Below are 16,958 nucleotides of genomic sequence, written 5' to 3'. Positions count from 1 at the left end.
GGAACATCCTAGATGCCCTACGTAAAGAGCGAGCAATTTTTAAAGAATTAATTTTGCGGATTGTCTCCGACACAATCAGACCGTGGTGCGCTTTGGCGCTAGACCTAACTTTTAAAATCTAAATAATAAATTGACAGCTTGTTACTGAACTTGTCAAATCCAGGTGCACGGAGCCCCTGGGGCTTTTAGTCATACCTCAGGCAGCTATCCGTTAGAAGAACTACCAAGTTTCATTGACTTGCACCCAAAGAGTCAAGAACTACGATTTTTTTACGAATTAATTTCGGACTCTGTCCCAGCTGGTCTTGACCTATTTTTGGATCTAAATTTAGATCAGGTAGATCACCACATCATGCACAAAAAGACACGTCACTAGCAAACTATGTCAGACATCATCATGAGTTTGTGTAAAACAAAATGGAGGCCGGAATCACTCAGTTGAATCGAACTCCGACCAAACACCACGTAATAACTAGGTTAATTTGTGCACTCGCGTGAACAAGCCAACTGTCGAGCTTCACAGATGTCGTCGTTGAGTAGTTTTGGGTTTGTTTTACTACCATAGGAGGATTTTAGAACTGTAAATGCACTCGGCTGCAACAAAAACGCAAAACGAAGGCTGTGAGCTGCACTGTGCCTTTAAGGTGTTACGAGTGTGTTCGGGTTGCGGTTCTTGCTCATGTTTATACTCACCGAGTTACTTCCCTTGGATCTGGATCTGAATCTGGATCTGGATAACCCGCCTGGGTTGGTGGTTTGCGGGTGCGAATGCGTATACGCACGGTTCAGTGTGCTTTCGCGAAAGGGTGTGTCATATGCACGGCTAGAACTAAGATACTTCTTGATTTCAGTAAATAGTTTCATTACATGTCAACTAGTTCGTTTTTAAATGATTTTTTAGAGATCGCCAAATGGTATTGTGTGAATAACATCATTCGATCGATTGTACGCACGGCGCCGTGCTTCTAGTAGCTCAGTCCATTCCTTCTTTCCGGTGTGGAAACAGACGTGTTTCTGGCGAAAGAATCGGCGTTTTCAACTCGCCATATCTTCATATTCATTCGGACTAGAACAACGAAATATAAATTTCTTGTAAAAAAAATCCCGAGCCTTGCGACTCTGGTAGTCATTTTCTTACGCGAAGCGGCCTTTGGTAGGTACGACAGTTTTAGTCACCCAAGTATATCTAAAACGCACGAGTTTTCCATGGCGTATTTGAAGTCTGTGAATGTTGTGATTACAAATCATTTCGGGGCACCCCTCAGTCTATACGTACAGACAAACAAATTGCATGGAACGAAAGTTGAGAGGCTGGACTGTAAGTTGTTGTTTTGACTTCTACAAATCTCGCAGGTCTTTTATGCAAAACAGACTCAAAATTGCATTGTTCACGCAAGTGTAGATGACGAGACTATCGAAGGAATGGAATACACTTGCCTACAGATATAACAGACAGACACTGTCTATTTATATCTGTGACTTACCCTAGCCCATATGTTAGAACATAGACCATTTATCCTGGACCGCCAACTAGCTCTCTCTCCGCTCTTTCTCTCTATTACGAGGTAGCGGCCTCTCGCATTTAGGAACCTACGCTTACAAGCCTTTCAGAAATCAGGGGAACGTGATATCCGGTGTCGATTGTAAACATGGACGAAGTTGCCGAGGTAAGTTCTGAAAATGCTAAAATAAACTCAGCAAAAGTGCATATGGAACATGTTTTTCGATGAGTTTTGTTAAGTTTAGTTTGGAGTTTTGGAAAATCCAGTTCATTGTCACCTCCCATTGTCACAAATAACTGGAGCGTGCTTTCTTTTCACTGTCTTCGAATCGCTGGCCTTTCAAACCGGACGCGACGCGCCCCTGAAAGTCGAGAGTCGTAACCTCGAAGGGTCACGTGACGAGTTGGCGGTCCACGCTATTTGGTCTATGGTTAGAATAAAGAACATACTTTGCTCTTTTGAATGATGTATGATTTGGCACTGTACACATTATTTTAGACCTGCCCCCGAAGTGATTTTTCCATAAACCCGTCAAAAAGCTCACTCTGTTTTGGCCGTAAAAAGCGCCCAAATGAAGTCAATTTCTAACCTGTGTCGTGTGTTCGAAGGAGTACATCTCAGCGATGCCATTGCCTTGCAACCTCAAAGAAATATATTTTAATAACCCGCTAAATGAACGGTTTTTTAGTGTGAAATAAAAGCCGGAGATTTGCTTCGTTTCTTTGCTGCGACACAAAACCAAAACCAACTATAGATCTGCGGTGACATTATGAGTTCGTTTTCGACATTGCAGTGAAGTTGCGTGGATCTTCGACGATTCCCGTTCGGTTTAACGTGGATGGAGCTTTGATTGAATGTAAAAGTTACAACATGAGTCCTTGGGATCGATGTTTTTCGGTAAACTTCTTCGTATCCTTGACTTTACTTTTGACTTGAACAGATCCAGATCGGCTGGGGCTGTTGATCGCCTACACAGATCTATATGAAGTTGACTCGACACGGCGAACTGCCGAATCCGTGCCCTCTCGTCGGTCCTACCCCCAAATCCCTTACCAGCCTCAGACCCCACCTCACCATTCTAACCTCACTGGCGTACTATGTGTGATTATCCCTTCCTCATGAAAGAGAAAGTGGAGAAAGGGGAAAAATGAAGAAATGCTTTTTTTTGGACAAATTTTTTTAAGTCCAAAAAAGATGAGAAATATTCATAACAAATTCAGTTTTGGGTCTTTTTCAAATCTGTTTGATGCATCTTTTCTGTGACCATTGTGGCTATGCACTGACACACAAATAAGTGGAGAAAAGGGAGAAATGAAGATTTTTTCTCACTGCACAACAGTCAGGGATTAGGGTTACATGTTTACATGTACATTGTCAAGAGGTCAAAACAAATTTTAAAAGCTGTTGAACACTGCACTAGTGTTGCTCTAATCAAGGCGAGTCTGGAACAATAGGTCCACCCCACCAAAAAGTGAACATGGAATTAGTTATGATTTTTTGGCTTGGGTACGGCCAAGTGAACAAGGTAGGAAAGGTTAGAAATAGTCATAACAAGTTCACTTTTGGGTCTTTTTCAAATCTGTTTGCTGCATCTTTTCTGTGACCATTGTGGCTATGCACTGACACTCAAAAAGGTGGAGAAAGGGGAAAAATTAATGAAGATTTTTTTCTCACTACACAACAGTCAGGGATAGTCAGGGATTGTTGACATGTACATTGTCAAGAGGTCAAAACAAATTTTAAAAGCTGTTGGACACTGCACTAGTGTTGCTCTAATCAAGGCGAGTCTGGAACAATAGGTCCACCCCACCAAAAATCAACATGGAATTAGTTATGATTTTTTTTGCCTTTTTGCTTGGGTACGGCCAAGTCAAAAAGGTGAGAGGGGTTACAAATAGTCATAACAAGTTCAGTTTGGGGTCTTTTTCAAATCTGTTTGATGCATCTTGTCTGTGACCATTGTGGCTATGCACTCAAAGTCAAAAAAGTGCAGAAAGGTGACAAATGAAGATTTTTCCTTCTTTCAAGACAATGTGTGATTTGGCACATTTTGCCTCAGTCTTTATCAAGAGCCTGTCTAACCCACTGCAATAGTGTTCCTTACATCAAGGCGAGTGCACAATGGTGCATTTCGAACCCCCCCCCCCCCCCCTAATGTTCACTTTAATATCAATAAATCAATAGATATTCAGTCACAGTTTAACTAACTCATTCACCCTCATCACTCACTCATCCATCCATCACAACAACACTGTTTGATGCACAAACTGCCTGCCTTCCGCACTGGGAAGCCGCTTCGCTTCGCAACAACAACACTGAAAACTCGCCGGGAAATACCCCCACCACATGTGTCACACGTGTGCTTGTTTCTTCCGACTAATATCAATTTTGGAGAAAAAAAGAACAAAACTGGATGAAAAATTCTACGGCCCCAGCAATCTCATTACTCTGAAAGGGGAACCGGAAGTGGCTGGTCCTCAGGTTTCAAAGTTGACCGATATTCCCACTAAAGTGACCTAGATCCAAAGCCAGCCATCCATTAGAATGTAGGTCCGTGCTCCCACAGTCCAATGCCGCGAATTGTTGTTACAGCCCCTGACTTTTTTATGTACGGAATCCGGTAGTCTTTTTGTTGTTGTTAAATAATTATATTGCCAAACGTTATAACATTTTGAGATAATTGAACAAGTTTCAATACACATTGGCTGAGCACCTGTGTGCTCAAAGGAAATGTCGCTTGTTTTTATCAAAAACTAATTTTCAATGGTCATTCGTGCAAACCGTCACACAAACATGCGTGCCTCTGTGTCTCTGTGAGTATGCGTGTGGCTGCTTTCATAGTTAGGGTGCAGGCGTTTTTAATCATTTACCCCACACCAAAAGCCCCCCCCCCACACCACCACCCCCCCCACACACACACACACACACCCCGATACCTGTCAAATTCCCTCAGAATGCATGAACAATTCCGTTACCTCAGATCATCACCAGGAAAAATTCCTCCGCATCCAAAATACCAGGACTTTAGATATCAGATACCGACTTTATGTAATGCGCTTCAAAATCATATTCGCAGAGAGAGAGAGAGAGAGAGAGAGAGAGAGAGAGAGAGAGAGAGAGAGAGGAGAGAGAGAGAGAGAGAGAGAGAGAGAGAGAGAGAGAGAGAGAGAGAGAGAGAGAAAGAGAGAGAGAGAGAGAGAGAGAGAGAGAGAGAGAGAGAGAGAGAGAGAGAGAGAGAGAGAGAGAGAGAGCTGGACACGAAGAAGGGAAGCTACAATCGCCCCAGGCGACTTGTGTGTGTCTGTGTATCTGTGTGTGTGTCTGTGTATCTGTGTGTGTGTCTGTGTATCTGTGTCTTCGCGATGCACGGCCAAAGTTCTCGATGGATCTGCTTCAAATTTGGTGGGCTTATTCAGAGAGACCCCGGACACAACCTCATCGATGAGATATTTCAACACGTGCTCTCAGCGCGCAGCGCTGAACCGATTTTGGTTCCACCTCAGCTACCCGGGCCCCCATACCGACACACCAAAGCCGCTACACCACATCACAACGCCAAAGTTCTTGGTGGATCTTTTTCAAATTTGGACACCGTATTCAGCTACACCCCGGACACAATATCATCGATGAGATATTTCAACACGTGCTCTCAGCGCGCAGCGCTGAACTGATTTTGGTTTTTGTGTTCATTTCACCATTATAAGTAACTCTTCCTTATCTTCTCCAGTGTTTGGCGTTTATCTCCCTTCCTTCGTGTGGCTTTCCCGTTTGTAAGTTACTATTACTATTTTTAGAATGTCACTGCGCTGTCCACTGCGCTGTCCACAACGCTTCCCTTGCACCCGTAAGTTGTTCTTACTGTCAAAGTGAAAAGGTCGAATCAATTTATAGCCACGCGAAAAATACACTCTCACCTATCTCTATATATTTATAGATACAGATATGCATATATATATACGGCTTCTCTGTGTGTGTGTGTGTGTGTGTTTGTGTGTGTGTGTGTGGGCAAAAACCTGTGTATTGTAGAGTTCTGTTTGTGATGTGGTCTAGCGGCTTTTGTCTGTCTGTATGTTCTGGCATTTGAGAAGCCACAGCAGATAATATAGGGCTAAGAAATAAGCTCTAAAATTCTCAATCCCGTTTGACAGGACTTCGCCTTCAAAGGTGATTGTGGTGAACCGCCACGCTGTCTGTCTCTGTCTCGCGATTCACCCCGGCGAAGCCGGGTATTCCTCTAGTATATATATATATAGGTGTGTGTGTGTGTGGTGTGCGATTCATAGAAATTTACTGGACAGATCTTCATGAAACTTTGCACACAAATGTTCCGACCCCCAACCCTTCACCCTGATTCAAACTCATGTATCACAAGTCCAGCGCTCCCAAATTATTTCTTTTTATCATTTTTGTCAGTCAAGATAATGGGGTAGTACGGGAATAATTGTGAAGCAGACAATAAGGCAACAACTTATTTTGTTTACGGGTATTGTATATGTATACAGTGAACCTGTGTTCAAGTTTAGTTATGTTTTCTGTCGAGCGAATTTTTTTTAAATACGTTTTTACTACTAAAGGAGTGATAATTTTATGTGTACGCCCTCGAGAAACCTCGATCATTTTCTGAAAATGCACGTTGATAAGTACCGTTTTATGATAAAGTTATACTCTCCATTCATTTATATACACAAACTAATGTTTCATTTATTATTTGTAGAGCTAAATATGTCAGTCGGGATCATGTTAAGAATCGCAGTGTTTTTCGCAAAATCGTACTTCATTTTTCATTTCATTTCATTTTCATTACTTTATTGTCCCATCGCTGGGAAATTCGGGTCGCTTCCTCCCAGTGGAAAGCTAGCAGCAACGGAGTCGCGCTACCCAGGTGTCTGCGTGTTTAGGTGTATTCAGCCACCTGCACTTATGGCAGAATGACCAAGGTCTTTTACGTGCCATTGTGATGACACGGGGGTGGGACATGGCTTCCGTCTCTGGGTCTGCACATTTTTTATCTTGCGCTTCCCTTGCACCCGTAAGTTGTTCTTACTGTCAAAGTGAAAAGGTCGAATCAATTTATAGCCACGCGAAAAATACACTCTCACCTATCTCTATATATTTATAGATACAGATATGCATATATATATACGGCTTCTCTGTGTGTGTGTGTGTTTGTGTGTGTGTGTGTGGGCAAAAACCTGTGTATTGTAGAGTTCTGTTTGTGATGTGGTCTAGCGGCTTTTGTCTGTCTGTATGTTCTGGCATTTGAGAAGCCACAGCAGTACAACCCCCAGTAAAAAAAATTCTAAAACAAAAGTTAATACGTCAACCTCTTTTTTTCTTTGCACAGATGTGTCCATATTGCTTAGAGGAACCTGTGCACAAAATGTGTAATGTTTCTTTCACGCGATTTGAACACACAAGTAACCCCTTAAGAATCGCAGTGTTTTTCGCAAAATCGTACTTGACAACCCCCGGTAAAAAAATTCTAAAAAAAAAATTAATACGTCGACCACCTTTTTTCTTTGCACAGATGTGTCCATATTGCTTAGAGGAACCTGTGCACAAAATGTGTAATGTTTCTTTCACGCGAATTTTTTTTAAATACGTTTTTACTACTAAAGGAGTGATAATTTTATGTGTACGCCCTCGATAAAACTCGATCATTTTCTGAAAATGCACGTTGATAAGTACCGTTTTATGATAAAGTTATACTCTCCATTCATTTATATACACAAACTAATGTCTCATTTATTATTTGTAGAGCTAAATATGTCAGTTGGGATCATGTTAAAAATCGCAGTGTTTTTCGCAAAATCGTACTTGACAACCCCCAGTAAAAAAATTCTAAAAAAAAAGTTAATACGTCGACCCCCTTTTTTCTTTGCACAGATGTGTCCATATTGCTTAAAGGAACCTGTGCACAAAATGTGTAATGTTTCTTTCACGCGATTTGAACACACAAGTAACCCCTTAAATCATAAAATAATTCTTTGTTCATCAAGGCAAGATCAGTACAATTTCAAGTTTTGAAAGTTTGAAAAAAGAAACGCCCGGAAGCAGGGTCACGCAAGGTCGTGGTTCTCGTAGCAGACGACGGTTTATGCATCGCCAGTTCCTCTGAACAGTCAAAAGCTATCGCTAGAGTTCTTCTGAACCACAGCCGTTTGTTTCGTGCATGGTCAGAGGTACATAATAACGTGCTATTGCAGATAAGCTCACATCGAGTCGCATTCAAATTACTAACGGACGACTACATTGTGAAAAAGGGAAACTGGATCACACGGGTTCACGATGGCTCAGGGGTAAAAAAAAAACACGCAAAAATAAATTCTTTAAAAATTGCTCGCTCTTTATGGAGGGCACCTGGAATGTTCTCAAGCGGGGAGTGTTTAAATGAAAGGGTGTTTGTACTGTGTGTAAAAGCCTGACAGTATCTGTGATGGTTTACGGGAGGCTTACTGTGCATTTAACAAAAAATTCAATCATTTTGATCGAATAATGAGCGTGTGACAGTGCCGCCTCAACTTTCACAAAAAGCTGAATATGACGTCATCAAAGACATTCTCAAAACAATGAAAACACACACACACACACACACACACACACACACACACACACACACACACACACAGACACACACACACACACACACACACACACACTAGCTTTCGTGTACATGTACAACTTTGACGCTAAATGGCACTGTCTTCATTCATCGTTGAAACATTTTACCAAGATGTCTGCTGGTTACACGCAAGCAGAAAACTTGATAAAATGTTCAACGTTGAGTGAAGACAATGTTTAGAATGGTCATACAACAAACGTCATTTTGGTGTGTATCTTTGACATGAGGCTATCTGTGTGAAAACCAATTAACTCGTTAAAAAGGACATACATTTTCCTTCCGTATGCAACAGAACTGCTTGGTATTTTGCCCCCATTTTGGCGAGTACAAAAAAAAGTTCTATAAAAAATAGTCAATGTTGCCTACTTATTCTGTAGTGCAACGATGCAATAGCATGTCCAACGATGAGGTGTACCATTTATCAGTGTTAACGATGTTTCTTTTGAATGAAATGCAAGAAAAGGGGCCACGTTTCAGTAACTGCTTGATGCTGGCCTATAAAATGTCCTAGGATTGTGTGAACACATCAGAAACAAAATGCAAACAAATACTTCGTGAATATGCGTGAGAGGTAACTTGTCCTTTTATGTGACATGCAAAAAAGAGTTGAATAGAAAAAAGGACCGGCACGGTTGGCCTAGTGGTAAGGCGTCCGCCCCGTGATCGGGAGGTCGTGGGTTCGAACCCCCGGGTCATACCTAAGACTTTAAAATTGGTAATCTAGTGGCTGCTCCGCCGCGTCTGGCATTATGGGGTTAGTGCTAGGACTGGTTGGTCCGGTGTCAGAATAATGTGACTGGGTGAGACACGAAGCCTGTGCTGCGACTTCTGTCTTGTGTGTGGCGCACGTGATATGTCAAAGCAGCACCGCCCTGATATGGCCCTGCGTGGTCGGCTGGGCGTTAAGCAAACAAACAAACAAACAAACAAAATAGAAAAAAAAGATCTGTAACAACCATCAAAAGGTAAAAATAGGAAGCATCGAGAAAACATAACTTTAAAAATGATACTCAGGTTTAACGCAGATTTAACAGCTGAAACTAATTACTCAAATGTTTGCAATGAGCGATGGCTTTCAAGAAAAAAAACCTCCACCCCGTTCTGTCAGAAGCAAAGGTTGCAAGCCATGCATGTCATCGTGTCAGAATGGGGTTGTTCAAACTTATCTTCGCTTTGAAATGTTGAAAAAATAGTTTCAGTACCATAAATTGTACGTCATTTGGCCTACTATAGCATCACTGCAAGACTGGTAAGATAGGTAAAATGGAGTGTGTTGTGGAACAAAACCCTGTTCTAATCACTGACTGACAACACTTATGTGCATTTGATTTTGGGAGTGTTTAGCGATTTCCAGTCAACAGTTCTGACAATCCAGTTGTTCCGAGCATACAATGTAAAAATGAATGATTTTTTTTACCATATGAATCATAATTTTTTTCCTGAAGATGTGACAAAAAATGGCAAATCTAAAAGCATAAGACATACACAAAAATTAGTTCAGCCTACGAAAGATACATTTCACCTAGTATACGGAGTCGGGTAAAGATAAAGCCAGCAGTCAAACAATGCACACAGATATTTTAAAATGACTTAAAATGTAATAACAAATGTCATTCCTTTTCTTAAGCAATATGAATGAAAACAAGCAGGTTGAATGACGCCGTTTGTCATACAGTCAAAAGGGAACTTACTTTGGCATGAATTCAGTGATATGACGTTCGTCCGCGGAACCTTTTGGCAAGCACAAAATAGGCCAAATCCGGTTGGGGTTGAACAAGTTTAGTTTTTTTTTAAATAAAAATGTGAGGGACAAGGGATAATAAGGATACACGCCTAGTCTTGAGTAGCTGAACTAATTTCCCTTGGGTAGATGTTCAGGTATTACCTCGCTTGAGGCTATGAGTTTCCTGAAAATCGACCCTAGGGAAAATATGCTAGCTACCCAGGATTCGGAGGTGTGTAACCTACATGACATTCTTCCAGGGAAAACAGCAAGCGCAAAAGTGTTCCCAGAATGAGGCAAACATGTGAGTGTATGGTTTTGTTATGACATCGGTTGTCTCTCTCAGGTATGTAAGATAACAAAAATAACCCCACTAAATAAATTAATTATTGTAGAGCGCATTGAGCATATATATGATTATGCGCTATGGCAAATGTCCATTATTATTGTGACAGGGGAGGCTACCGCTCCTTTCACAGCAGACTCTGCACCCGAGTTGTTGGCCTTTAAAAGTCAACACCCGTGGTTTGTGGAAATCTGTTTGTGATCGGGTCTGGTGGTTTCCGATTGTCTGTATGTTCATGGAAACCTTCGGGTTTGCATAGCAGTTTTTATAGGGCTAAGAAATTAGCCCTAACTTTTTCAATCCTGTTTGATTGCACTTCGCTTCCCGAGGTGATCGTAGTGTTTCGGCACACGGTTACATTATTATTATTATTAATATTATTATAAACTGAAAAGTTGAATGCCTTACGACTCGTTTACAGTTTGTCTGCCATCTATGTCAAGCACCACTCCAGTGACAGTACAGCCGAGCTTGATGGCAAATGGCGGTGACGTCTGAAACACAAGAAACAAACCATCACTTTCCTATGGACTAATTGAATCAAGAATGCTCTCTATCGTACTCAGTAAGTCAGTCAGTTAGCAGTCTCTCTCTCTCTCTCTCTCTCTCTCTCTCTCTCTCTCTCTCTCTCTCTCTCTCTCTCTCTTGTTCGTTCGTTCGGTCGTTCTCTCTCTCTCTTTCCCACTATCCCTGTCTCTGTCTCTCTCTGTCTCCCTCTCTCTCTCTCTCTCTCTCTCTCTTTGTCATTGTCTCTCTCTCTTTCTCTCTCTCTCTCTCTCTCTCTCTTTGTTCGTTCGTTCGGTCGTTCTCTCTCTCTCTTTCCCACTATCCCTGTCTCTGTCTCTCTCTGTCTCCCCCTCTCTCTCTCTCTCTCTCTCTCTCTCTTTGTCATTGTCTCTCTCTCTCTTTCTCTCTCTTTCTCTCTTTCTCTCTTTCTCTCTCTCTCTCTCTCCCTCTCTCTCTCTCTCTCTCTCTCTCTCTCTCTCTCTCATCTCTCTCTCTCTTAAGTCGCTTAATTCGAATGGATGTTAACAGGTAACCCAAGAAAGTGTATAATATGTTATTATCGATACAAAGTCAAAATTACACGACATGGGCTTGTAAAGTTCGTAATGTTTTGTACAAGTACGGTTTTGGTGAAGTTTGGGAAGCACAAGGTGTTGGTGATATTCCCTCGTTTGTAAGAGAATTTCGCCAAAGACTTGTCGATTGCTTTAGACAGGACTGGTATAGTTCCCTGGAATCCCATGTGTTTTATAATGTGTATTCGTCATTTAAGCAGTCCTTGTGTATGAATAGTTATTTGTATCAAATATGAAATGTTCATTTGATGAGAATGTTTGCACGCTTCAGATTTGGCATGTCACCCTTAAATAACCACTATTTACAATAATTATAAACCCAATGTGAATAACGTAGACAGCCTGTGCCCTTTCTGTTCAGAGGATACACTTGAAACGGAAGTTCATGTTTTACTTGTTTGTACCGCATATAAAGAGATCAAATTTAGATTAATAGCCCAAAAGTATTATCGGAACCCAACCATGTTTAGAATGTGCCAATTACTATCTTCTACAAATTTCAAAATAGTAAGACAACTAGCAACGTACATTTAAAAAGCTCAACGATTTTGCACTGATTCTCTGAAAAATGCAGTTGCAAGATGTAGACACATAATGTTGCTTTTTCTGCTTCTTTTAAACATCTTTCGCTTGTAGTATGTGTCATCAGTCTAATTGTTATGGGCCGGAGGCCTTACAAATACAATTTCCGACTTCCCCCTCTTTCTCTCTCTCTCTCTCTCTCTCTCTCTCTCTCTCTCTCTCTCTCTCTCTCTCTCTCTCTCTCTCTCTCTCTCTCTCTCTCTCTCTCTCTCTGTGAACACAGGTGGTTTTATGATGGTATGATGCTGGAAGTTGTCAATCAGTATAAAAACCTTGGTGTTATGTTTTCAACAGGTTGCACCATTTCGTGCTCTCTGGAAGACATTGCCACGAGGGCAAAAAAGGAGTACTTGGCATTTCAAAGGTTTTTTGGTCGCTTGGAGAACAATCCCCCAAGCTGTTTTTGAAAGTATTTGATTGTCAAATTCAACCCATGCTTATGCGGGAGTCACACATACACGACGCACGGCCAGCGCACTCAAACAATTGCAATTTTGGGCTGTGCGTTGTCGTTCGCTGGGTGTGCGTCATTATTCGTTACTCGTTCGTCGAGCGCGCTGGACCAACGAATGCGTGTACATATGGCCAGTTGGATTTCTCTGGCCAGAAATGATAATTGAAACCCTAAAAACACCCTGTCAGGAAAAACGAAATAACAAAAAACGAAATAACGAAAAACGAAATAACGAAAGGTGTTTCAGTTTCGTTTTGCCCGGCACGTTTTTACTGTTGGGATAAACGAATTACATCCCTTTCTTTTACTGTACAGTAAACATCGTGGTCAAACCCATCCTCAGTGCATAAGGGGCCATGTGGCATCAATCTCGTCCACGCCTCTCGGAGTTATCAACAAGTAATAGACGGTCCGTCTCTCTCTCTCTCTCTCTCTCTCTCTCTCTCTCTCTCTCTCTCTCTCTCTCTCTCTCTCTCTCTCTCTCTCTCTCTCCCTCTCTTTTATTTGTCTTCTCTCTCTTTTTTTCTTTCTCTCTCCCCCCCTCTCTCTCTCTCTTTTTCTCTCTCTCTCCCCCCCCCCCCCCACTCTCTCTCTCTCCCTATCTCTCTCTCTCTCTTTTTTTCTCTCTCTTTACCACTCTCTTTATCTCTCTCTGTCTCTCCCTCTTTCTCTTTCTTGCGAACAGATCATCTTGGATCTGGACTGCACGGACGGCCAGCCACACACTCTGACGAGCAAAGGATTTAACGTCGGAATTATTCGTCTTGTGTGAAAACGGGTTCTCTGTACTTACTCGTAAAGAATTGCTGATCATGCCGGCGTCGAGTGAATGTGCCAGAACGGTATGTGGACTTTTCTATTGGCGATTTCAATATTTCATGGGTCAAAGAGCACGCAGTAAAATCAAAATGAAGGTGATACGGCTTCGAACGAAGGCAGACGGTGTCTTCTTTGGTTTGGTCCTGTGCCTGATGTTTTGGGGGAACTTGTTACTCCAGTGTGGTGATGTCGAGGCCAACCCAGGACCTCCCAAGAAAGACGACCTCAGACAGACACGACTGAGTACCAGCGCTGAAAAAGGTTGCCTAAGTGCTGCAGCATCATCAACAGCATCCAAGTCCAAGCCACAAGATCCCACGCTCGTTGATGTGATGACTGTGCTGCAGAACTTGAATAGCAAATTCGACGAAATGAAGAGCGAGATCCAAGACCTCCGCAATGATTATGCTGCCCTCCAGGGAGAGGTAGGGGGTCTGAGGGAGGAGGTTCGTGAGCTACGCCAGGATAACGACGAACTGCGCGCCGTTAATGAGCGCTTCTGCTAGGCAAAGAAGGATAACACTTCAGTACTTCGCCGCTGGGGGCGCGCGAATACCAGGACTCGCTGTTTACTTCCGCCTGTCCGCTATCTACGCTTTCGCTTTAGACTCGTTCACTCCACGCTCAGTTCGACACTTCTTACTTTTTTCGCATCAAAACATGTCGAGGCCGTATGGTACCTGGACTTTGTCCGAGTTGAAAGCTGAACTGCGACAGCGGGATGCACGAACTTCGGGTCGGAAAGCAGATTTGGTTGAAAGGTGAGTTCAAAGTTGCTTCAGACTGAAGTTCAGTGATTTCTGTCAAGTGTGTGTCAGTTTGTGATCGCCGAAACTGACTGAGACTGACGTCGGCACGGTTTTGTAGCCTTTATTTTGGGCTTAGTTTGGAGAAAATTACTGCGGAAAAAATTAAAGGTTCTTGTTTAAAATTTAGCCCAGATTACTATGATAGTGGCACTCTTGACTCTTGTGCTGACTGAGTAGGCATGTTTTGAGACGTTCGTGAAATATTCTCCCACTCCACTTCCCACCGATCAGCTGTCATGTTCCCTCCACTGTGTGATAAGACTTAGTTTAAATTAAAATGTAATGCAGATACAGACACGTTGCTACACAAAAAAATCATAATTAGAATTAAAATTGTGAAAATCAGACTTAGCAACTTAATTACTTAGTTATAGTCATTGAGTCATTGTCATGGCCCAGTGATGCATTGAGAAATTGTTTTTTTTATTGGGGGGTGAGGGGGGGGTTGAGGGGGGTTGGACTGTCCCAGAACATAAATAACAGAAGACAATATTTTTAATATTCAGCTATATTTAGTTTATATTTATTAGCACTACTGCTTGTAGAGTTTACATATGAACATTTAAATATGCACACATTAATTTCATACCCATTGTGTGATTTCAGGTTGGAGTTCTATGGGATGGGCTGAACAAACAACTACATCACTCCCCACATCTACCTGTACCATTAGTACACATAAAAATACCGGATAAACCCGTTAAAGGAACAGAGAAATGTACACACACTGAGCCTCACATAAGCCTCAATCACTGAGAGGATATTTGGATAATCAACCACCAGTACATACAAGTACACCCCAACAAGGGAAATGAGTAATAGTCATCTATAAATGATTATTCTCAATCGAGAAACAAAATGATAAGGATATGGATTTAAATAGTTGTCCCCTGACGAGGCTACCTTTCAGTTTCCCCAAAAAAACTATACAATCACACATTCAAAGAAGTTGTCCTAACAGCTTGAAACTGTAAATATAGCCGAAAAGTACCATCTTTGGGAGAGGTACTTAGAGGGATCTCTGGGCTGCCAACTGCATTTGCCGGGTTTCGCAGACTCTTGATTTTTAACCCCTATTCTTTAAATTTAAGAGTTGTTGCAGGTCAGGTTAGTTTCAGTTGTTCATGGTTTACTTGTGTCACTGTGTGATGAATAAAGTGTCATATATATGCCTGAACGAATTGGTGAATGTCTGTGTGTGATGAGAGTGATAAATGAACGAAGAATTGTGCAATGCATGGATGGCATTTTGTGTTTGGGCAGACTTCTGATAATATAATATTTTTTGCAGTTTGCAGCAAAAGATAAAATTATTATCTGAACTTGATCGGTCAATTCAACTTTATCCATTAGCTGTATATGAAATATCAGGAGGATGCATAACACACTGTCAATCATTTTGCAATTGTTTAAAAAAAATGTGAGTTTATGAATTCAGAATCAGATTGCTAAGATTGTGTAGTGCTATTTGGCAGAATATATTAATCTGTGAAGAATCACTTTGATCTTAATTTGAGCATTGAATGAACTACTGTATAGCTAATATCTCCTTGTAATCTTGCAAGAATGAGCACTGAAGATGTACTGATTCATAGAGTAGGCTTAACTCTCACTCACTGATGCATATAAAAAACTAAATAAGCACATGCACAAGACTCAGTATTCACTACTCACAAAATCAATGCATAAAATAAACTGTACACACAGACAAATGTAAGTGTAAAGTTTCAGTTGATTAATCACTAGTACAGTAATAACCAACAGTTAAACAAAACACACAGACCAGCACAAAAAGTGAACAACAGTGATGTGCACCATTATACAACACTCAGTATATGAAATATATCTTGGCAAACAGATTCAAGCCTGCCATATCACATACTGACTAAACACAGACATTCCAGGTACTATGGCTCTGTGGTGGTGACCACAAACTAAACAGTTCCAGCTAGCAGCAGATATTTGGTCAGTCACAATGGCTCACACCTGCATAGATGAGCACAGCTATAATATATGTACACATATATTATAGCACACTCACACATATACTAAATAACCTCTGCTCATGTCTTTCAGTATTGGCGTTAACCGCTAATTACCGGTATTTTACCGGTTGAAACGAGAAAATACCGGAACAAAATTGGCTGCCGGTATGACCGACGAGGTTGATTTTTAGAACTACCGGTTTTTTTTTCGCTGGTTAAAAAATAAAATCAGTACTCTGAGTTGGACTCTTACTGGTTCCAACGACCTGCCTACCGTTTTTTTCTGGACTGTTTGCATCATTAAAGTTTGCGTACCGGTTTGAAAAAATACTAGCGCCATCACTGGTCTTTACTCAAATCGGATAATGAATTTTGGAATTTACCCATTAGTATCACTAATACATTGATCCACAGCTGCATTCATATAACCAGTGAACAAAAAAGTGCAACAGGGCTTATTTGTGCCCTATGATGTTCAGGTGAATACCACTATCCCAGATGCCTTTAGAAACAGATGTGAAAAAAAAGTTTATGATTTTCTCAAGAAAACACAAATGACTGTAGTATTATGCAGTACTTGTAGAAAGAAAAGTACGCATTCATATCAAGTTAGGACACGTCTACCTCAGTGTGAGCATGCCTGCATAAAACAAAATAGCTTTGGATTTGACTAAAAGAACAAGAACAAACATTATGCATGTTTAGACACGACGTTGTTCCTGAAGTTGCAAAGCGCAAAGCACACAGACAATATGACTGTGGCCTGCTAACCATCCATCGCTTTCTCCTCTCAACATCTTTGGAAAACTTAAATCCCTTTGCTTTGTTGCAGTTCACTACACAACACTTGTTCGGCATTCTTCCGCAAAATATTATCTCTGCCGCTGTGTCCCGGTCAGTGACACGACTGTGTTACCCTTCCGCAGCGAAGCGAAATTGCGGGCGCGCCGCTGGAGCACAGGCCTGATTCTCGTGCGCCACCTAGCGGTAAACCCGGAGAAGCGTGTTTCCAGCAGAAGCGCTCATTCCAAAAC

General features: G+C 41.5%; 1 long non-coding RNA gene across 1 annotated transcript; it reads left to right on the top strand.

The window, feature by feature from the left end:
- The first annotated feature begins 13,624 nt into the window (after positions 1–13,624).
- On the top strand, positions 13,625–15,116 carry LOC138975206 (uncharacterized). The gene is made up of 2 exons (XR_011458547.1): positions 13,625–13,891; positions 14,546–15,116. It is a non-coding gene; the product is annotated as an uncharacterized lncRNA (long non-coding RNA).
- Positions 15,117–16,958: the final 1,842 nt, after the last annotated feature.

The sequence above is a fragment of the Littorina saxatilis genome, linkage group LG9 (assembly GCF_037325665.1).
Source record: "Littorina saxatilis isolate snail1 linkage group LG9, US_GU_Lsax_2.0, whole genome shotgun sequence".
In the NCBI taxonomy this organism is placed as follows: domain Eukaryota; kingdom Metazoa; phylum Mollusca; class Gastropoda; order Littorinimorpha; family Littorinidae; genus Littorina; species Littorina saxatilis.
This window is presented reverse-complemented; position numbering and strand designations above follow the sequence as displayed.